The following is a 24,704-nucleotide window of genomic DNA, read 5'->3' as shown; positions in this document are numbered from 1 at the left end:
CTGATATTTATGCTCACTCCTAAGTCATAAAATCAGACATCTATTCATTAAACTTTATTGTGATTAATATTGTATTTTTTCCTAGTAAACAGGTAGTTTCCTTTTAATTTATAGGGGCAGTTTTTCACTATTAAACCCCCAAGCATATGACAAGGCAAATCTCACCTCCAGATCCATATTGAATGAATGTGAAATACAAACATATGTATGTACATGTATATCTAAGATGAGTTAGCAAATATCTCCACATCCCATACTAACTAGCATCACCAAACTAGAATAAAAATATTGCAAAGGAAAACTGTACTTTCAAAGTCTAGGAACTTAGTAGTGTTAACTGGTACAATCTCTTAGGAAAAATGTTTGGTAGTACAATACCTACTAAAAGATGTTTTGTTTTAAATGTTTTATGACTAAGCAACTCCATGCTTGGGTATATATCCAAGAGAAACAAGAGCTTATGTCTACTAAAAGACATGTACAAGATTTTTCCTTGCATTATTATTTGTAATAGCCTCAAACTGTAAACAAACCAAATTTTTATAAGCAGTCAAATGGGTGAATACATTATACAATGGAATTCTTTACTCAATGACATAGATAAGTTAGAGTACAATATTGAATGAAGGAAATCAAATACAAAAGTACAACTCTATGCCTCCATTTTAATGTATAAGAAAGCCAAAATCTATCTATGAAGGTAGAAATTAAAATGGTGGTTACCCTTGGGACTACTGACTGGGAGGGGCACAAGGAAATGTCCCCTATCTTGATCCAGGTGCTGGCTACCCAGGTGTGTGTAAAAATTTACTAAATACTTGAAATTTATACACTTTACTGAATATGAAGTTAAGACCTCAAAATTTTATTGATATAAAGAAAGAATGAGCACTTGAAATGTAAATGGAGGACAGAATAGAATAAAAATGTACTTCAATTGGAAGGAAGATATTTTGTTCAAATATTAACCATGAGTCTAACTCTAAACTGGAATGCTAAGCTTCTAAATCTCTCTGACACACAACAGTATCAGTGAAGGGACAGCTAGCTGGCCTTCACAGTAGAAAAAAATGGGACGGACACACACACACACACACACACACACACACACACACACGCCCCCCACCTCATCCCGCCGCCCGAGCTACATTTCATTGGGACCCTAAACACCACTAGACTCCAGCAGCCTCACATAGTTGGCTGAGGCCAGTTACAGATCACAGGCTCTCCTTGGTCTTGTTTCCACAGAGCTCTCAAAGTTAGTTATTTCTAAGAAGGCATGAAGGAGGAAATGAAGCCCATTTTACAGCCTTTGACTTTCTCAACTTTAATCTTCATGTTCAATCAAAAATGGTTCCGCAATATCCTCCTAACATAATTCATAAGATGGAACAGAGTTAAATTAACGCCAAATGAACCCAGCCAGAGCTGTTATTACACATGGGAAGAATCAGAATTGTGTTTAAGGACATGATTTTGGTTACAAGGAACTTATTTTGTTATCATGATGGTGGAAAAACAGTGGATGATTTCAGAAACTTATCAATTATTATTGAAAGACCACTAAATGCAGATATTCCATAGTATTTATGCTCAAGGTTGGTTAATCTGATCCTTAAAACTTTAAAGCAAGAATTAGAAAATCAAAGCAGGAGTTTACTGAGGGGCTTCTGACCCCTCTCACCTTTTATTTTTGATAACAGCTAAAAGCCATCACACCACTTGCATGGAGCCACATCCACTACATGGAGGAAGTAAAAAGGTAGAAAGGGGCCTCAAAGGCCTGCTTGGAGGAAGCTCACGGCCTAGGCCTTTGGCAAAGTTCAAGTAAACAAAGGTAAACTGCAGTTATTTTTGAGTTTTTCAAAGGAGAATATCAGGGAAGATATTTAAAATAGCAATCCAGCCTCCACTCTCTACTATCTTAAGTTTTTTAAATAGAATAGAAAAAGAGTTGATATCATTTGTCCCTCACCGGTTTTATGCATGGTAGGCAGTGTCCATTTTTGATGCCTTCTCTTTGGCATTGAACTTCTCCTAGGCCATAAACCAAGGTATCCTTTTCTGTGGCTATATGCTTCTGTCTGTCTCTCTGCTATCTTTCCCTTGAAGGATGAGTGCATCTGGCAAGAAGAAAAGAAAGACTGACGGCTTTATGGATAATGTAAAAAATTAACTTAAAGTGCAAAAGTTGCAAATCTAGCTGAATTTATATACTTGGGCCTTCCAGTTGGTTGTTTGGGAAACTTCTGTGAAGGCTCAACATTTTAGTGCACAGCAGGACTATACCAAAAAACAAACATGAACCCTGGGGTCAGAATATCTTACTTCCAGCCCTGTGATCATGGACAAGTCTGTCAACCTCTCTGGGCTTCACTTTTCCCATTTACAAAGTGGGGATTCAACCTCTTTGTCAGTATCGAATGATACAATGTCTACAGTGGGCCTAGCAAACAGTAAAAGCCCTATACAAACAGGTTTCTATTAAAATAGTGCTATGATCACAAAATTGATCCTGCACACTTTTCCACTGTTCTCACCAAAGGGCTTCCTTTGTTCTCTTGCTTTTTGTTTGATTCTGTGGAAGTAAATTCTCTCTTTGTTTTCTTCCCTGAGACTGTAGTAATTTTTAGAGGCATACATTTCTGTAGTCTAAAAAGTATGAACTGAAAGGTTCATATACAATTGGGTAGAGAGTTTCTGAGAAGGAGAAATAAGAAAAACCACATTTCTAAGAATTTTACTCTCTCAGTCCGTCTGAGAAGAGATGGACCCCAGGGGGTAGAGAGGCCATCGGTTAGGAAAAATGTGGCTGGATCAGTGAATACCATTCCCTTCAGCCAACCATTTGTTAATCCCCAACAGCAGCAGCTACCCTCCCTGGTCCTGCCGAACTTTTCAATTGGGACTAATCCCAGGGGCTTATTCTTATTTATTCATTTAAAATCCTGTTTTGAATTACTGCTGTCATGTTAACGTCCTTCCTGGCATATAATAAACTGCACAGGGACACATTTAGCTGTGCCTGACGAGTTGAGCTCAGCCTCTCTCAGAAAAAATATGAGTAAAGGGGAAGAAACTGGAAAAAGAGTCAAAAAGTTTCAATAGTTTTCCTCAAAATATGTCTTTTCCTCCATGTAGCTGATACCTGGTAGGTATGTTTTGAGGTCAGATGTTCCAAAGAAATTTAAAGCTGCAGCCCCAATCTGAGAGATTCATAAACTACATGCTTTAGGGAAATGTTTTTGGCTTTAGAGGGTGATAACTGCACAGTCAAGAGTCACCTAACTTCTAAGACACTTTAAGATAATAAGGTTTATTGATGAGAAAGAGGGCAGTTCATAATTTGTTGTTCTCCTTTCGCCCACTTTACATTAGGCTGACAAATAAAAGCAACAAAAAGAAAATGTTAAGGGCAGAGGTACTCTAATTCTTCTTATTTCATAACAACTAATTTATAAACTGAATGCAACTGTAATTCGGTATCCATCTGCCTTTTCCACCTTCAGCTTAATTTGTTAGTAGGAAATAAATTGTTCCCACCCATGGAGCTCAGCCATCTGAAAGTTTCCACTTACTAGGAAGTAGTAGGGATTCCTCCTCTCCTTTTGAAAACTAAGAGCCTAAAATAGTAGGCTTCTTCAGCCCTTACAGTTAAGACACTTTTCACCAATGTTGTCATCATCATACAAGTGTAGCTTACATTTACTAAGGACATATGTGGCAGGTATCCTAAGTACTGTGTGCATGTTAACTCGTGTAATCCGTACACCAGCTCTAGGATTATTGCCCTCATTTTATAGATAAGGGCGAGGAGGAACAGAGAGGTTAACTAAGTCACCTCAGGTGACATAACTAGTTAAGCGATAGGACTGGAGCCTAGAAGTTTGTCTCAATCACCACTCCCTACTGCCTCTCATGAAATACTCAGATTCCTCAAACCCACCATGTGCGCGGTGCTCCAGGTTCTCTTTGAAGAACACTTGTGGAGTTGACATGTACATGAAAATGATTCTGCTTATCAGAAAGACAGATGAGGGCTACATGTAATTTCATAGACTTAGACATGCATCAAGGTTTACAAAATTAAGCCATTAATAAATGCCCTATTTTTCCCAAAGCAGTCATGAAAACAAATGCAAATGCAAAAGATTAGAACCACAGACTGTCAGATCAGAATGAGATTTTAGAAATCACTCACACTGACCTTTATCAGCAAGGAAACTAAGGTTCGATGAGAACTAATGATTTCTTCAAGGTCAAAAGTCACCCAGGACAGAGTTAGGATGCTTTATTAAATTCGTAGGGATTGGTTCCTAATACTTGCTTCCTGGATTCCCCTGTCACTTTAAACTCTCTCTCTAAGCAACAGCATCCACTCCATGGTTTTAACTAAGACCAATGTTCTGAAGTCTCTCAGATTTACATCCCTAGATAGGGCTGACCTATCTCTAGACTATCATATATAACCACCGGTCTTTCAAACTCAACTATGAACAAACTCACTTTTCCCTATCCTAAATCTACTACTTCTCTTGAGAATGAAATGCCCAAGAATCTCTCCAGACAACCACATCAAAACTCAACATATTCTAGATCTCTCCTCTTCTTCATGTCTCCCATACAATCTGTCACTAAATCTCTTCAATTTTACCTGCTTGACAACCAAATATCCTTCTCTCTCTCTCTCTCTGCCTCTGCTACTAAAGGCATTCTATCTATCTGCCGCCAACTACTGCAATAACTTCAAATGAGTCTTGCTCACCTTAGAATGGCTCCAATCTTACCCAATTTGCATAAATGCTGCCAGAATGAATTTAAAAAAATAATCCCCTCAAGCTAACCCTCTGTCTTTTGCTAAGATACTTTCATTAATGTTTCCCTACAGGCCAGCTACTGAGGAAGGCAGACTGAAAAGGAGGAGGGCAGCAGGGAGGGAGAGAGGGCGTGGCTAATTCTAATATTTCCCCAAATGTCTCTGAAACTCTGCTCCCTTTGAATGACAAGTTCTACGACATAGTATTCAAGAACTCAGGCTCTGAAGTCAGAACTTGGGTTGAAATCTTGACTGTAACTTATACATGTGTGATCTCAGGGGGTCAAGATACTTATTCTGAGACTCAGTTTCCTCATCTAAAAAATGAAGATGATAGTCTATCACATAATTGTTGTGAACATTGAGGTAATATGCATGAAGCTCCAAGGACATAGCCAGACTTATTTCTCAAATCAAACCCTGGAACCGTAACTGGTATCTTATTTAACCAACTTGTTGTCTCACTTTCCTTTCCTAGGCGCCAATCACCTAGCAAGCTTCTCATCCAATATTTATTGAACACCAGAACTATATGTAGTACAGTCTGAAGTCTAACAAATCATGGTGATGAAACTCTTCTAGAACCCTGAGATTTCAAATTCCTTCATGCCACAAAACACCAGAATCTGTTCTGACTAGTGCTCTATAAAGGGTATTATAAAGATAAAAAGACCTCAGGGAAGTTAAGAGTCCAGATAAGAAGCTGCATATTATTAACTATAATGTAGGCTAGCTTCCGTGTCCCTAGCCTTTAGTGAGCATCAGAATCATCTGTGGAATTTTTAAAAACAAACACAACAGAGCCCCAATATACAGATTCCCACTCAATAGGCCTGAGGCGAAGTACTGGCATTTTTATTAAAAAAAAAAAAAAGAAAAGAAAGAAAATCTCCAAGTGAATCTGATGTGCTCCAGTTTGGAAACTACTGGGTTGAAAAGCATGCCTACCGCTCATAAGTACCTATTAAAGTACTAACAGCTAAGAAATGAAGAGATTGCTTTCAGCTGAGCAAGGAGAAAAGCAGAATGTCTGAAGAATCCTTGAAACAAGCACCCCAGGAGAGTCTGTTTTAACCTGACTAATCTGGAGTTTGAGAAGCCATGTTAACAACAGTACCTGTTGATTAAGACCTTTGAGTGAGAATTTTCCGTTTTCTGTTATCTGGATTTCTTCCTATCACTGTTTTGACCCCAACGGGTTAGAACCTCAATAAGTGGGAAAGAACTGATGGTCAACTACCAGGAAAGAGAGAAGCGTATGCCCCGCATCAAGAGCTGAGACGTTTCGCCTGCAGCAGGCCCTTGCCAGGGTAGGGTTGAAGCTGAAATGAAGTTGCAGGTTTTGCCAGTTACATGGCGCCTGACATTTGAGATAACAGCGTAAAACAGTGATTTAAAGGGACACTGGGACATTTTATTGCAAAAGGTTCCTGAGTTTTCATCCAGTAGCACTAGTAGGTCTTTCCCCCTTGAATGCATTTACCAGGAGAGGCAAAAATAAAAAGGAGTTCTGATTACATGCCACTGATGCTGCTTGTTACACATAGGACATTTGACACTTGTCAAATGTAGCAGAAATGCTGGAGAAAATAAGGGTTGTGGGGGGTTTTGTTTTTGTTTTTAGTGTCTGAGAGACACTTGGTGATCTTGGAGAGAGGATTCCAGTAGAGACCTGGGCGGATGGGCGATGCATAAAAAAATCAGACTGGGAAAAGCTACACCCTAAGTAGACGGTTAGAAACTGGAGGCAGCCAGATAGACTGTGCTTTGAAAAACTTGGCTGACCCAAATTGAGGAAACATTTTTCAAGTACTAACTGGATGCCAGGTGCTTTCACATAGACTGAGAGGAAAGCAAGCCATATAATGTCATGAAAAGGTTCTAAGGACAGGATTTTCTTAAACACTTTTCTTTCCTGAAGAGTGATTAGTAGTTAAGAGAAATACTAACAATTGAGACAGAAAGCTCTGGAGTGGGGCAGGGAAATGGAATTGAGAGCACAAATAACAGGTTACAAATATTTATTTGTTTGAAGTCTATAAAATAGCCTTTACCTTTAGATTAGCCAAATCTGGATAAATCACATTTTTCTTTTCTTCACATATATTCGCTAGTTTGAGTGCTGCATGTTTAATCAGCTCCATCACTGTCAACACAAAAACTTCAAACTTTCTTCAGCAAAAATGAAGGGAAAATGCTATTACTTCTAGAACACCTAGATCTAGCAGCCAGACATAGAATATAAGCTAGAAAGAAAAAAAAAAGGAAAAAAAAAACAACAGCATAAGTGACAACAAAAATCTGTCCTATTTTTCTTAATTTGCTTTTGGAATCTGTAAACCCTAAAGGCTCAATTAATCTAAATGATGTGTGAAAGAACAGAAAGATTCTCCTGGCTAAAGAGAATTCTCTACATACTGCAGAATTCAGAAGGAAGAAATGCATCGTGGAAGATGTAGACAGTGACCTGCCCGTTCCCCGCCAAAATGGGCCCTCGATCTTTTATTTTAATTTTAAAAATAGGGGAGGGAGGTAGCAATTGGGATCATTTTATGAATTATATAGATGTCTAACCAATGTACTATGTACTTGAAACTAATTTAAATAAATTAAAAATAACATTTTTCAATTTTAAAAATAAGATGCAGGAAATTGAATGTATGATAGAGTATGAACAAGTTGTACATTTAATTAAGCAAATATTTCTTAATTTGTTCAAATGCTTCCATCACTTTTCCCAATAGGGTGACTACAGACACTGCTTTACAACTAAGAGCCTAGCAAGTTTAACCCAGTATTGCTCTGATTTATCATCATCATCAGGGGTTCCAACTGAAATGCTTCCAAGGGCAAAAGATAGATGGAGTGATAGCACTAAGATAAAGCATTTGCACTTAGCAGACTGGAGAGCCCTGGGCATCTACAGGGGGCAAACAGCCAATGCTCAGTTCTAGCCAACTGTTGCCGAAAAGAGATGTTATTCATTGTAGGAGCTTCTAATTTTTCAAGAGAAGTTGAAAATCCATGTGAACTGCTGCAATTTGTAGTAATAAAAAAACGAAAAAAAATTTAAAAGCTAACACATTATTAGGTCAGCCTGATCAAAAGCGTATATAGGCTGCTTTAGGCAAAAACTCATGCCTTTTGAAAACTCATTCTTTTTCCTCCTTACTTTATAGTCTTAAGCCCTTTTTCCCCAGGACTGTCATCTCTCTTCTCCTTCCCTAACATCCTTTGCTATTTTGACTTATACTCAACCCTCTTCTCTGGCCACATGCTCTCTAAGAGAGGGTAGCAGCCATGTCCTATAGGTAAAAGAATGTCCTGCAGTGCTTTGCATAGGGCCTGGTGTGTGTCATGTGCAAATGAATGGCAGTGGGTGATTAATTTGAAACCACTCTAGTGGAAGACGTATGCATCCAGTTATTTTTCTTTCCACCTCTATCCCCACCAGCAGCAGTTAATACAAGCCACATTTACTGACTTCTCTTGTTTCTAGTAATTTTTCAGTCGATTCTTTACTTTCTAGGTATGTACTTCAAATATCTACAAATGATGATGAGCTTGCAACTTCCACTCTAATTGTTTATATCTATAATTTCTTTTTCTTATCGCCTGGATGACTGAGTCAGATTTATAATTTCAGTCAAAGTGAGCATTCTTATCACACATTTGATTTAAATGGGAATGATTCTTCTGTTTCACAAAATATGAGGCTGGTCTGGTGAGACTGCATATTTAGAATAAAGCGACAGAAGTAACAAATTCGACTTATTCTAATTATACCAAGTTTTAATTTTTTCCTTTTTAATTAGGAATGTGTGTCAAATAATTTTGTTACCATATACTAATTTTATTTATTCTTCTAAAAGTTAAGTTTGAAATAATTTACATGAAATAAAATTCACCCTTTTAAGGATAATTCAAAGCTCAGTGAGTTTTGACAAATGTATAGAGTCAGGCAACCACTGCCTCAATCAATATATCACTGGATACTGAATTTCTGCAAAGCATTTTTGACACCTGTTAAGACGACCATATAGTTTTCTTTTTTTGATCTAATATGGAGACTAGATTCTCCAGAATTGAACCAAGCACACATTCCTGTGATGTATCCCACCTGATTATGGTATTTATTTAATGTACTGCTAAATTATATTTGATGGTGTTTTATTGAAGGGTTTTGCATCAATATTCATAAGATTGGTCTGCAGTGTGTGTGAGCGTATACATGCACATATGCACACACACACACTATCTTCAGGAAGTTCTAGTATGAAGATCATTTTGCATCTTAAGAAAACATGGAAGTTTAACTTTTGTTTTATGCTTAGGAGAAAAATGAAATAGTAGTGTGAACATTCATCCAGGTTTACATGGAGGCAATTCTGGTTTATATCCGTTGTCCCAATTAAAGACCCTTTCAAGAAATTATATGGTCATTCTACTTAATAACAGCAATATCTTTGAATGTTGGAAGAATTGCTGAGACCATCTGGGCTTACACTTCAATTTAGAGAGCACCTTTTGATAACTTTTTCACTTCTTCCATGGTTATTTACATAGGCTCTCTCCTGAGAGCCACTTTGATAAAGTAAATTTTCTTAGAAATAACACCCACTTCATCTGTCTCCACAGAATTTCACAGAGTACCTCACAATATTTTTTGGTTATTTCTCCTTTTGGGGCTCTACTTTTATTTTTTAAACTTTTTCTGGTAATAAAAAAAAATATTTGTTCATTGTACAAAATTGAAAAAATAAAGACAATTAGAAGGAAAAAGTTGAAAATTGCTCATAATCACATTATCCAGAAATAATACTATTGACTTTTATTGTCTATATCCCTACCTTCCTACTTACACACACAAATGTTTATTACCCTGCCTTTTCCATGTTATATATATTGACATCTTTTTTATATCAACAAATACAGATCTACATCTTCAATTTCAATGACTGGGAAGGATCGCTGTACCATGACTTTCTTAAATTCCTGACAATAGGGGATAGGTAGATAGGTTAGCTTTTAAAAAGCTATTTTTAACAATGCTGAGTTGAACATTATTTAACATCTTTGCATGTTCATCTAGTTATACTTGTAGGACAGATTATTAAAAGTAGACAGTGCTAGTCAAATATAGATACATTTAAAAACAATCTTTTGCTTGTAAAAGTATCTATATTTCTTATATAAAAAAATCAACAAAGAACAAAGTACCGATTTTCCACAATCTATCATCCAGTGATAGCTTCTGTTAACATTTTATTAGATGTATATCCGCCAAGTCTTAGTGTATACTTTTTTAACCACACATGAGACTTTATAATACTGATACGTAATTTACCAGACTATGCTGTCTTTTCCTGTACAGCATTATTCTATATCGCTATACAGTATTCAATGGGTAAAAGAATCACAATTTGATTATTTTACTGAGGAAAATTTGAGATGTTTCCAATTTTTCCTACTATAAACATTACTGCAATAAATATCAGTCTTTAGGTTTTTCGCCCTATTGTTCAATTATTTCCTCCAGCTAAATTCCCAGAGGTGGAACTACTAGACCAGAGGTTATGTACTTCAAGGCTTCTGATGAACACATCACCCTTGAGAGAGTCTACATCAATCGACATGCCCGACAGAGTCTGTCTGTTCTCCACATCCCCTTCGACCTCGGAATTTTCATGCTTCTTAGACGTAGATAACAAAAATGGCATTTTGTTTTGCATTTTTAAAATTATTAACAAATTATACATGTTTTTCATGTGCTTTTTAACTCAAAATAAGTTAGTAAAATCACTTTATACAATCTGTTATCTAGCTATAAACAAAATAGCTACATAAATTATGTTTATTTCTTAAAACTGTAGTCCTTTTTTTGCTGGAGAATTAAAAAATAAAAAGAAAAACATGCCTCGCACTTTTAGAAATAGCTCTGGTGCTCTTGCTGGAATTTTGCTTTCAGTTTATTCCAAGTAAGGAACACAACCATCTTCTCCATATTGTATTAACATAAATATGTACATCATTATAATGTTTTTCTAGAGCACAAAATTCAGTATAGCACAGGTACACACCTGACTTTTCAGTATGCCGTTAAGAATTTTAATAAATATTTCATTATAATACAATCTCATCTCTTAACTGCTCCATGGACTAGACCGCTAAAAAAAAGACTAGAGACAAGTTCTGTTTCAACACAATGTCAATATCTGTAATCTTTGAAGCATTAAAAATTAGGAGTGCAATCTTTCTCAGAGCTTTCATTTTAATTTTTTTCAGAGCTTTCATTTTTAAATAACCACCCATTATGAACAATTGTGACTGATTTCCTTCGGAGCAAAACATGGTGAATATTCACTTTTTTTAAAAAGTTAAGAACAAATGACCTGCAAGTGAATTCTAGATAATGAGCAGAGATTGCAGGATTCCATCAAAGCATTTTTGTTTGTTTAAAAACAATATTCAGAATACATATTCCAAAAGGCAGCAAATATTTACATGGGCCTTCTCCACTTTTTAAAAAAATTCTAGTTTTATTTTTAAATGCTCATGTCAGATGTATAAAAAGCTTCAGCGTTTTTAATAGCTTTCATTAAAGAGATAAAAGTAATTACAATTTGAAACAGAAAATCAGTTTTTTGTGATACACTGATGTTTATGATTAAGAGGTCACATAATAAAGGTGAGGGCAAGATAAGATGTATTTCATCAAGTATACCCAGAATAAATTCTGTCTTTTTAGTATTACTTTTTGTTTTGATAAAGTATTGCCTAATCTGCCTGACCTTGAAATGCTTGATGGAATATATAAAGGAACATTACAACATTAAATGATAGTATGAAATCCAGTAAAATAAATGTTTATATTCCTAAAATATTCAGGAGAAAGATACTAAAATTCTAAAATCCTACAATAGTACTTTGATGAAAGAATGTTTATTTCTATACAAATACATCAACTTCAAGAGACATATCTTATCCTCCCAACTCATTCAAATATAACAGATTCCAAAATTTAGTGTAAGAGATGATTAAACAGGTTAGAAAAATAAGATGACACTAAGAAATGGAAAGGTCATTCTATGTATTGATAGTACTGTGAATTCACCCACAACAGATGAGCTTAACTGACTCAATGTTCCTAGAAATAACCGACTATTTAGCTCCTGAATACAATTCAAAAAATGACCACTAAGTAAAAATGGAGCGTTTTTATTATTGAAACTAAGATAAATCCAAAAATGTCGCCAAAGAGCAGCCAACCTTAAAGAGAATCAAGATAAACTGGAAAAGCATATGTCTTGAAAATATGCTGAAACAGATAATGATTAAAATGAAAAAATAAATAGTAAATAAAAAAGGCTGGGGCAGGGGCTTTGTCCAAAAAATTTTTTTAAAAGGGATATCTGTAAAAGGAGAGAGAAGAGAAAATCAGAGTGTCTCTAGCATTTCCAGAAGAGCAAGGTTGGCATTGTCTATCAAAGCATTCGTTTGCATTTTTTTGACTCCTCATCCTCACATACTAGACTATTTGATGTTAACATAGGAGCTCAAGAAAGCTTACCAGTTCATGGGAGGAAAATATACCACCTCATTGCCATAATTATCATAGCACGCTGAGTGGTTTCCATTTCGAGCATAAATTGATAAAGTGGAGTTTTTCTTCATCAGTCTGCTGATTTTGAGTAGTATGAATCAATTCACTGGGGTCTAATCAGCCTTGCAAAATGACGACACAGAATTTATAAATCTACAAAGCTGCAAATCCTAATTTAAAAAAAAATCCTTCAACAATTTCCCCATGCAAAAAGCATTATGTCAAAACTTCTTAGTATGGCCTATGCAGGTCTTGCGTACTTTTCAACTTCCTGTTCCGTACTTCTATTGTAATACGTACACACTCACACACAGTTTAAGAACTTAAAGAGTCTATTTGTAAATCTGTTCTCTGGTGGGCTACAGGCTCTCTCTTGTGGGCAATGCCAGTATCACTGCATAAGTCTTATAGTCTTTCACTGCACAACTCCAGGGGGCGTCATTCACATAGACTACACAGTGATATAAATGGCAACTCCTGGAGCTGTACAGTATGGCAGCTCTAAGGACAGTATCCCGTTGCTTTCCGAAGAATTTGGCACAGAGTATGTGCTTATAAATATTTCTAATGAATGGCTGAGAAAGATCACAAAATAAATGTGAGATGGAGCTTAACCAGTGAGGTCCCTTGACCAGTTTATTACCCTCCAAACCAACCCTTCATAAGGTAAAAAACTAAATAACAGTCAACCTACAGATATGTGCTAGTGTTGCTACTCAGTATTAGCACATTCAGAAAATCTCTGCCTCATCTTCTCTACGTCAGCTTCTTGTACATTTTCTCTAAATGCGATAGTGCATTTAGATTTCCCTCTAAGTCTTTGACGATGGCATAATTAATCTGCAAAAGGATGTGGCATTTTTACCAGAGATGAAAATAATAAAGTGAGGTAGATATACAAATCTACACAAAAGAGTGAACTGAAATGTAAATTAACACCGTTCGGTTTTTCTATTTAATGAGAATGTTCACAAGGATATTATAATTCTATATTCAGAAAAACAATATCCCATAAGTTTGGACCACCTAGTCAGCAGAGAGAAAAAAATGCACACTGAACTCTGGCAAACATTCACAATATCTTTGATCAGAGGTTAAAAAACAAAGGTTAAGTAATACATCCTCATTTTCTTTAGACAGTTTCTTTTAGACAGTTTCTATCCTTCCAATGGCTGGGAACATGGTCCTAGGTAAAGGAATCTACATACAACTAGCTTTGAGACACAGCTAGATTGAGGCAGGTGCCACTGAAGAGAAATTCTTTAGTCATTCGAGGTCACTACTTTGCCCTAATTCCTTTGGTTGACTCCGGCTGTTAAACAATGGCTGCTTCTAACTGAGAGGGAAAAGGAAGCAGAGAGACAGAAGTGACTAGCTCGGAAATTACTGGTAAAAACTATGAAACCACAGAAACATGGCAATGTGGTAGGCAGAACAAAAGTCCCCCAAAGATGCCCACGTCCTAATACACAGAACCTGTGACTACGTTGTGATTACGGCAGGGGGAATTAGGTTGCAGGTGAAATTAAGGTTGCTAATCAGCTAACCTGAAAATAACATTATCTTGGATTACATATAATCACAAGAGCCCTTAAATGAAAGGAGGAGGCAGAAACATTGATGTCTGAGTGATGTGACGTGAGAAAGACTCAACTGGCTATTACTGGCTTTGAACGTGGAAGGAGGCCATGAACCAAGGAATGCTGCTGGCCTCTAGAATCTGAAAAACGCAACAGGTTCTCCTCTAGAGCCTCCGGAGGAAGGCGGCCCTGCTGACACCTTAATTATAGCCCAGTGAGATCAATGTGGGGCTTCTGACCTCTAGAACTATGATAATGTTTGTTGTTTCAAGTGGGAATTTGTTACAGCAGCAATCAGAAACAAATACAGGCCATTTCGTTTGAGAGAAGAGATCAATTCTTTAATTTCTACAGCATGTGAGTATTTATTCCTCCAAAGAACAAAGCGCTCCTGTGACTATTCCCTTCTCTACCCTCACCCAAGCTATATGTCACAAAACATAATACCTCACAGCTATCTATTTTAGAGAAATGGTCTGAAATACATTCAAATTGGTGTTGCATTTTGTGGTTTTGTGTATTCAAGAGTCATAACATTTTATGAGCACCAAAAGAACCTCAGAGAAGAACATCTGGTCCATTCCCCATTATAAAATTAATTTATAAATGACGACATCCAGGCCAGAAGGCCTTGGGTAGTACTATGCTCCAGGTTGCACAGGTAACCTCAGAGCCAGTACAAGTTCTCTCTCTCAAAGCAAATTCTCTTCCAATTCCCTATTCTCCTAGTAACTAGGATCGAATGCTATGCATAAAACTAAAACGGTACTTGAAGTGTACATAACTGAAATGAGTTTTTAATTTTACTTAATTTTAATTAAAAAAAATTTAAATGATGCTTGTTTCTGTTACTGGGAAACTTTTAAGTATGTTTGGAACAACCCGGGAATGTGAATCTACATTTCAGTGGCAAATCTTACAAAATCTAACTACAGATTAAATATCTCTGATGAAAATCCAGTGTCTGAATGTGCTATAAATATAAAATACACATTGGACTTGGAAGGTTTCATCTGAAGAAAAAACAAAATGTATCATCTTTTTCTTATGATTAAATGTTAAAATGAGAGTATTTTTGATATATTATGTTAAAATACATCATTAAGATTAATGTTACCTGTTTTTTCCCTTCTTAAATGTGGCTACTACAAAAGTTAAAGTTACTTAAGTGGCTCTCATTATATTTCTATCAGACACTGCTATTCTAAAGGAATAAATTGAGATACATGTGTATTTTAATCTGAAATTCTATAAAATGAAAATACAGGAAAATACAAGGTATCTGTTTGATGCAAAGAATAAATGATAGAGGGAACATGTGGCAGAGTATGTGTGCACATGACCAGAATCCTCAAATGTGTAACGAGGTCAAAAATAAAAAAATTATTTTCTAATTTTATTTTTAATCAATTGGAATACAAGGATGACTGGGACAAAAAGATGTTAAAAATTACTCTTTTCAAAACTTGTATGTTGGCCAGGTCTTAATTTATAGATGATCCTGTAAAACAAAACTGTAAACTAAGAATGAGTACACGGACTGCATAGCAGCCACTACACATTTTTAGAAATCTATTTTTTTACACAAATGTGTCAGGCTGACAAAATGGGAATACAAACAATTCACAAATTCTTTGCATTAACCTTCCAATTCAAGCTCTCCCTTTTTTGGCTTTGGTAATAATCAGCTATAAGCTTTTAGAATTAATAATAAACCATGGAGGGAGACAGGCTGATCTGTCAAACGAAAGTCTTACAGAATAAGATGGCATGGCCAAAGGGCCTAAAAAAATGCCTGGAATTTGGCCTTAGGAGTAAGACAGTTTATCCAGCCTCCTTCTTCACGCTATTCTTTATGCACAACAGGAGTGAGTCTACAATGCTTACATCTCCGTGTGTCAGATGACTGATCAAAGACTCTGAAGCATAGTCTACACTGTGGCTCAGAGAGTGAGGCTGGCTTTCGGAGGCTACCCCGTCAATCAGAAAAAAGGAGTGTTTTGTTCAGATGACCCTAAGCCTCCCAGAGGTCATGTGAGATAATCTCAGTTTTGTTTTCCAGGCTCTCTGAGGACACCTGGGTCAGTGATTGTTTGAGGATCGTGGTGGACCAAGCTGAGGTCATCCTGAGATTCATCCTCAGGACTCTGGCCGGCTCTAAGACTGCACAGGTCACCTCATTCTCCAGATTCCTGCAGCCCAACAGTCCAGTTTTCTTAAACACTCTACCTCTAGGAAAAACATGTGATTACAATGTTTAATTACAAGGACAATATACAAATTTGTACATGCAGTGTGATAGATATTACACAGGCACAGGAAAAAACAAGCATAAACACCAAAAGTGAGGTATCTATACTGGTAGGATTATAGTCCTTATACTTTTCAATATTTCCACATTTTGTGGGGTCGGGGGAGAAATTTTATTACTTATACAGGCCAGTTTTCCGTTTTTTTTTTTTTGTATGAGGGGAGTGTTAAAAATTAAAAAAGAGGCCATGTTACCAAGGTACTTGAATATATTTTGAATTAGCGTACTCCTTTGATATTAGCACCTAATATTTTGTAAACTGTTTGTGACATCATTAAGCAGAGGTATATTCATAAGTATGCTTTCAAAGAGCCACGGTGCCATTCCAAAAAATAAGATCAATACTAAAAATGAAAGTGATTCTTTAGTAAAGTTGGTTCCAAAGAAGTACACAATAAAATAAATTTATTTCTTCTTTGAAATATTAGTGTAAACTTCAACCATTCAATTACACCGTACATCTAAGGTCTTGATAATACTACACAAAACATTAAGATTTTACATTACATGAATTTTGATCCACTTTTCTAACTTAAGTACATTTCAAATTATTTCTTATAGACCTCTTACAGACAGGAACAAATCACTTAGAATCTCAAATAAAAGGTATTTATTTATTAGAACTGATATGCCACCTTTTTAGTCATAGAGCTCCAGGCAAATGTGGTTACTATTTTCACAGAGTTTAACTGTTATATATCAAGAAAGCCATACACAACTAATGTAGTATTTGATCTTATTTGGAGAGGAAAGAGACTGATACTGCCAAAGTACTGTAGGAACAGAACCGCAGATCATGTATCATAGTGAAACACTAGTGACATTCTCTTTAAAGTCAGAAACCAGACAAGGAGGTCTCCTAGCACCTCTGTTATTTTCATACTTTCCCACAAGTGTTAGCCAAAGCAGCAAAAAAAAAAAAAAAAAAAAATTATAAATAATGGAAACTGGAAGATATACTTAACATTATTTGGAAATGACATGAAAATTCACTGATAAAACCCAGTAGAAACATCTGAAAACAATTCAGAGACAACATATAAAAATTGATAGCTTCCCTAATTTTCAGAAATAACCAGCTGGAAAACACAATGGGGGGTCAAATTAACACTTATAAAGGGAAAAGAAGATAGTTAATAAATAGGAATACATTTAAAGAGTGGTGTATAAAACTAATATAAAGAAAACCATATAACTTTACTGTGAGGCACAAAAGAAGATTTGAATTAATAATAAAATGATGCACCATCCTGCTTAATGTGAAGGCTTAATTGTAAAGATTACAATTTCTCTACAAATAAATTTAGAAATGTAATACAATTACAACTAATACCTCATTAGAAGTTATCTTTAGAACTTGACAAAACTACTTCAAAGTTCTTTTAGAAGAATAGTCATGAATACTCAAGAAAATTTGGGGAAAAAAGGATGAGTAACCAGATAGAGTTTACTCTACCAGATATCAAAATTTATCACAATGTGTTATAAACCTATAACTGTCCTGTTCTTACCAGAAAAGAATGTCCAAAAATAGTCTAGAATTCAGCATACAATTAATATAACATTTCAAATTAATGCAAAAAGGACAGATAATTAGGTTGTTCAACTGGCTATGCATTTTAGAAAAGATAAAATTTGATCCTTAGCTCTCATACACAAAAATAAATTTCAGATACAATAAAATTGAAGTGTAAAAATGGAAACCACAAGAGTACTAGAAGAAAATCAAAGTTATATTTGTATAATAATGGACAGAAACAACCTACGTAAGCATTAAAAAGGCCAAAATCATAGAGAAAATGTCATTAGATTTGACAGCATAAAATCTGGTTGTTTTTGTTTTTTGTTTGTTTGTTTTTACATTTAAAGAAATGTAAATCTTTGAGAAAAAACTACCAAACACAAAACTGAAAGGCAGGCAAATTGAAGAATATATTTGTAATGCATGGCACAAAGGGAGTTAACCTTAGTCAAGAAAGAGTTCCATGAATTAATTTAAATATTGTTTTTAAAAATAGGCAAGTGACAATTAACAAAAATCATACAAATAACCAAAAACATTTCAAACATGCCTAAAATCAAATACAGTATATGCATATTAAGTCATGATACACTTTCCAACATCAGCCTGTCAAAGATTTTAAAAATTGATCACATCCAAATTTTCAAGCAAGAGTTTTAATCTATATAGATACCCTTTTTCTACAGAGAAATTTGGCAATATACATAAGAACACCTAACATTTTACCACTCAACTGATCCAGTAATTGCATTTCCAGAAATTTGTCCCATGCAAATGACTATGAATGTGTGTAATATTTAATGATTAAAAATTTCCAGTGCTAGTAATCTGTATACATTATGCTATGTCCATTAAAAATATAGCCATTAAAAATGTTATAGAAGACTATTTAGCGACAAGAAATATATTCACGCCATCTTAAGTTTTTAAAAAGTAGATTCTAAAGCAGTAGGTCCTCTATGATTTTGTTTCTAAGAAGATTGCAAACAAATGCAAATAGAAAAGACATAAGGATACATACCAAAATTATTAAAATTGACTATTCTAAGTTTTGATGTTGAGATTTTCATCTTTGATCACTACATTTACAAAATCTTCTACATGAGCAATGTATTCCTTTTATACTAATAAATATATAATTTTTAGGCCAAGTAGGTGTACAGCAGATTTTTGTGGAAGACTTACAAAGAGATTAAAACAGGACTTGCAAATCTGAATATTCATGTGGCATTAGCTATTAAGCTCAGGTACTGGACTTCTTACTGAATCTTTACAGCCCATTTCCTTTTCCACATTCTCTCTTCCTGCCTGTTCTCCTTGGGTTATTTCCCTTTAAAAAAAGAAATCTTTTTCCTCTTTTATTTTCATTAAAAAATAAAACAAAACAAATAAACACAAACCTACCATGTTTGTTTTGGACACAGTTGCTATCTTTATTTTTATGACTTACTGCTAATGGTCCTGCTTCTTACACCTCCCCCTTCAAACTTTCTACTCTCAACCAACTATGTTCTAGTATACTTAACTTAACATAAAATAGGATCCTTGTCTATATTCCAGATATGACCCTTTTCTACCTCTTCCGCAGCAATATCCTCTATTCTTTCTCAGCCATTATCATGAAAGTAGTATAAAGAATAATTAAGATTTATAGACAGAATCTGCAGTAGCCCCTCACTTTTAAGTCAGCTCAAAACAAACCCACCAACTAATCACTGAATTGTGACATGAAATTAAAAGGAACTGTGCAAGGACATCTAGTTTGTTTCCTGACCCTCATGGCATGGAACACACTATCCTTCCCATGTGATAGGTAAAGTAAGAGAAACCCAGAGAAGGACTGGCTAAAACACACAAAAGTAACTATTGGTAAAAGAAAGAATGAAACTTGGGCTTTATGTTCCTAGAAACATGATTTTGCTACAGCATCAGGTTGCCTGAAGCTTGGAAGGAAGGGAGGAAGGAGGGAAGAAGGGAAGGAAAAAAGAAAACAAATCATATTCCAATGGCTATTGCTGAATGAATTACCTATAAGTGTTTTTACAAATGTTAAGTTAAAAAAAACATCCTGGGAGAAAAAGGGAACCCTGTGCATTGTTTGTGGAAATGTAAATTGGTACAAAATTAAAAACATAACTACCGTATGATCCAGCAATTCCACTTCTGGGAATATAGATAAAGGAAATCAAAACACCATGTTGAAGAGATATATGCATCCCCATAATTATAGCAGTATTATCTACAATAGTCAAAATGACCTAGGTGGCCATCAATAGATGAACGAATAGAAATTATGATGTGTATATGTATGTATGTGTGTGTGCGTATGAATATTATTCATCCGTAAAGGAGGAAATCCTGCCACTTGTGACAACATGGATGGACCGTGAAACCATTATGCTAAGTGAAATAAGTCAGACAAAGATAAATACTATATGATCTTACTAATATATGGAATTTAAAAAAGGAAAAAACCAAACTCATAGAGATCAGATTTGTGGTTTACCAGAGGTGGAGGGGTAGGGAGGGAGAATTGGATGAAAGTGGTCAAAAGGTACACACCTCCAGTTCTAAGATGAATAAGTGCTAGGGATGTGATGCACAGCATGGTGACTGTAGTGAACACTACTGTTGTGTGGTATATTTGAAAGCAAGGACAACAACTGCCAAAAAAGTGACAGTGGGATCCTCAGATATGCTACATTTTAGTCTCATATGTTCAGTGCTGTTCTCGGTCTTAACAGCAGGGACCATCCTACTCCAGAAAATTAAGGCCAATCTTGAAGCTACGGGGGATCATAAGATTTGAGAGAAATTATGACTAAAACTCTACGAATCAAAAACTCTGAACTGTCATTTACAAACAGAAGTCCAAAGTAGGTTTCATAAGTACCTGGACATTGAAAGAGGCTGAACCATATGAACCTGCCATTTTTGTAAGTGAAAATGGTCAAATATCATCAATTTTACATGGTTCAATCTAATAGTAAGTGCTAAATATGTTTATAGAATGGAAAACGAAAAAAGTTGAGAGTTTACCACAAGTAAAAACCAGTTTTTTTTTTTAATCTATATGAAATAATAGATGTTAATAAAACCTGTTGTGGTAATTATTTCATAATATATATAAGTCAAATCATAATGCTGTACACCTTAAATGCATACAATGCTGTATGTACATTTTATCTCAACTGAGGAAAAAAGATCATACTACATCCCTGCCTTGCCACTGACTGTAAGAGTGACCTAACTTCTTTGGCCTAGATTACTCAGAGCAAGTTGAACTTGAAGATTTCTAACATTAGACAGTTCAACTCTACTTCCATTAATGTATTACATTACAAGTTATGAGCAACTCAGAAAACAACATACATTCAATTCAATGAACATGTATTGGACACCTCTGGGCGAGATACCATGATAGATATTGTAGGGATGTAGTTTTGTCCGCTATCTATGTAACCAATATACCCCCATAAAATTTTAGAGCTGGAAGGACTGAATTTTATAACTGAGCAAACACAGAGTGTTGGCTATACTGAAATATTAAACTTCTAATACATTTGTAAAGTTAAAGAAAAGTTATTCCATATAGACAAAACAGAAGAGTATCATATTCTTTCATAACCCTTTCGAAGAGTAGACAAGGAGATGGTGAATCGGGGCTTTACACCGAGCACTGCCAGAATTTTATTTTTAAAAAAACTTACTGAGATAAAATTCACATAAAAGTAACTGTTTTAAAGTGAACAATTCAGTGGCACTTAGTACATTCACAATGTTGTGCAACCACCACCTCCACTAGTCCCGGAACCTCCTGCAGTGCGGCAGTGCATTCCAGGTACGCTCTGCTCCTGATCCTGTCCATTTCCCAGTAAAGCCTTTGAATCCTTGGGGAACTTTTGAAGTCATTCGGCAAAACTGGGCAACTCATTCTATTCCACGATCATTTAACCAAGGTCTATCAGCAACGTGAACAGCCATACAACTGACTTTTCTAATCAGTCAGTGGAACCACCCATGAGAACGTATTTTAATAGCTGTACTTTCATTACCTGAATTATTCACTGCCTCTATTCCCTCCTTTCTGAAAGTTTGCAGAGAGTGCTCAAAGGGTGTCTGGGGCCCAAGCTCCTTTCAATCATAGGTTCTCCATGGAGACACTTCCTCACTTTCGCAGGCAGGGTTTAGTAGAGAAATATTCTCATGTATTTGAAACCAACAATTACAGGTATGCTTTACAATTAAAATGAATATTTACATACTACCTTAGAAATACTCCATTATGCTAATCATAAAATTACAACTACCAGCATCTTTTGAGAGTTTACAATGCTCTTGATACAGGTCTAAGTGCTTTCTATACATTATTCCATTTAATCCTGACAAAGATTATAGAAGACTGGGGCTGGGAGAGGTTAAGTGACATGCCCTAAGTCATTCACTTTATATGTGGAGAGCCAGAATTATAAAGATGATTGATTTGATGTAAAAACCAGTACTCTGATCTGCTAGGCATACTCTTTCCCTGAGACTGCTTTGCCAATAATTATTCTTGAAACATTTCTATCAAAAATTCCCACGGCAGCTGGGATAAATCAAAGCCACGTGGCTTAACTTTGAAAGACACTCCCAGGCAGTACTATGAAGGAACAGAAGTTTAACACCTTTGAAAGACTCAGGTATTCCAATGGTTCATCATAAGCAGAAGTGCATTAAAAAACACTGGTTTCAATCTACATCACAGACATTTTCATTTATCCCTAGGAAAATAGTTAGAAATGTTCCCACTCTTATTCAAGATAGCATCTTATCACCCAGTGCCATCTCAGCCCTCCCAACCTCCCTTTTACTCTAGACTCCTTGTTTCCCCAAAGTTCTTGTAATCATATAATACACTATACCACTTACTTACTCATTGTGTATATTATTATTGTTCTGTGCTAGAATGCAAGCTCATTGAGAAAAGGGAATCTTTTTCTTCACTGCTGTGTCCCCTGTGCTTGAAGACACAATGGCCTAAACCACAGTTGGAGCACATTCCCCCTCCTTACAAAAGTAGATGATGGGATCCATTCAAAACACTTTCTAACATTTCACTGAAACTGCTAAACGGTGCTAAATATTTCACACATTTGAATAGAGATATTGACACATCCATAAGTGAATTCAACAGAACGACGTCACTGAGGAGAAAGCTGTAATTATGGAATAATAGAAATATCACTGACAGATGGAAGAGGGTTTCCTTGCTGTTACAGCTTATCCAGAATTATCTGAAGAGTTCAGTGATTTAGCATGATTGACAGGTGATTCAAGCATGCAAATCAAGCAATGATTCCTCAACTGTTAGGCTCAGTGTTGGGGAGCAGTGGGTCGGGGAGGGCAATTAAAAAAATGTTTAATTTCAAACGCTGATCTTTATAATAGAAGTTACTATTTGGAAAAGGTTTTAAATGCCCATCATTTCTATAAAGGAAACTACAGAAAAGAGTGTGATAGTGTGGCAGAGTCCAGGTTAATAATAGTTTTTATTATTAAACACTTTACTAGGTACCAGGCACTGTTCTGAGGCCTTTACATGTATTACATCATTTAAGTATCTTCAAATCACTCTGTGATACAGGCACTATTGTATTTTATAGATAATGAGACTGAGGTTCAGAGAGGTTGTCTGACAAGCTCGGGACTACATATCTACTTAGTGATAGAGCTGGGATCAAACCTAGGTTAGTGGTTCTTAACAGGGAGTAACTTTGTTCCCCAGGTGATATCTGGCACTACCTGGAGATGTTTTGTTGTTGTCACAACTGGAAGAAAGGTGATACTGGTGTTTAGTAGGTAAAAATACTGCAAAACATCCTAAAATGAAGAGGACAACCCCACGACAAAGAATGATCTGGCCCAAAATGTCAACAGTGATGAGGTTGGGAAACCTTGCTCTAGCACTAAAACTCTTAACCACTGTATTCAATGTTTGAGAAAGACCACCTTTGATACAGGACAGAAGGAAAGAAAACTAAGTATAACATGCAATTACAAGCAGTCATAAATTACCTGATTAAAAAAAGTTGGTTTGTTTCCTGCTGTAACAAACTTGGTGACTTAAAACTACAGAAAGTTATTCATTCAAGTTCTGAAGCCCAGAAGTGCAAAACCAGTATTACTGTGCTAAAATCAAAGTGTTGGCTGGGCCATTCTCCCATTGAAGGTTCAAGGGGAGAATCTGCCCCTTGCTTCTTCTAGCTTCTGGTTGCTGCCAGCATTGGCACTTCTTGGCTGGTGGCCACATCATTCCAATCTCTGCCTCTATCCTCATATCACCTTCTCTTTTCTGGGTCTCTCTGTGTATTCCCCCTGCCTCTCTCTTATTAGGACTCTTATGATGACATTTAGGGCCCACCTGTGTAATCCAGGAAAATCTACTCATCTCAAAATCCTTGATCACATCTTTGAACATATTTTTTTCAAATAAAGTAATATTTACAGGTTCCAGGATTTAGGACATGGATATCTTTGGAGGCCATTATTCAGCTTTCCACAAGTAGATTAACAACTACTCCCATTTTACCCATGAGGCAACTTAAAGATTTGTGCCCACTGACAAATGGCTAATAAGTGGTAGAGGCGAGACTTGAATCCGGCTCTGTCCACTCTGAAGCTCATTCTCTTTTCTAAGTCCTAGACTCTTGGCACTGTCCCACAGATGGGGCTCATGCTTGCTTGCTCGCTCTCTCACTCTCTCTCTCTTTTAATATCATGTCATCTACAAATGCTGAAGAAAAGATCTTAAACCAGCAGGCCCCAACCTCCAAGTGGGAACTAATGTAGAAACACTAAAAAATCCACATGTGCTCCAACCACTGCCACAA

General features: G+C 35.9%; 1 protein-coding gene across 6 annotated transcripts in view; it reads right to left on the bottom strand.

Annotated features, from left to right (window-relative positions):
- Positions 1-24,704, bottom strand: part of PIP5K1B (phosphatidylinositol-4-phosphate 5-kinase type 1 beta) — a 281,846-nt gene that overhangs the window by 219,999 nt on the left and 37,143 nt on the right. For 2 of the 6 annotated variants that reach the window (XM_039836789.1, XM_039836464.1), the window contains exon 2: positions 1,976-2,123. The exons of the other annotated variants lie outside the window; for them this stretch is intronic. The gene's annotated coding sequence lies outside the window, so the exon portion shown is untranslated. The remainder of the gene's footprint in view (positions 1-1,975; positions 2,124-24,704) is intronic. 6 annotated transcript variants of the gene reach the window in all.

This window comes from Pteropus medius, unplaced genomic scaffold (assembly GCF_902729225.1).
Source record: "Pteropus medius unplaced genomic scaffold, Ma_sr-lr_union100, whole genome shotgun sequence".
Lineage (NCBI taxonomy): Eukaryota > Metazoa > Chordata > Mammalia > Chiroptera > Pteropodidae > Pteropus > Pteropus medius.
The sequence above is the reverse complement of the archived record's forward strand: the minus strand, read 5'-3'. Positions and strand labels throughout refer to the sequence as shown.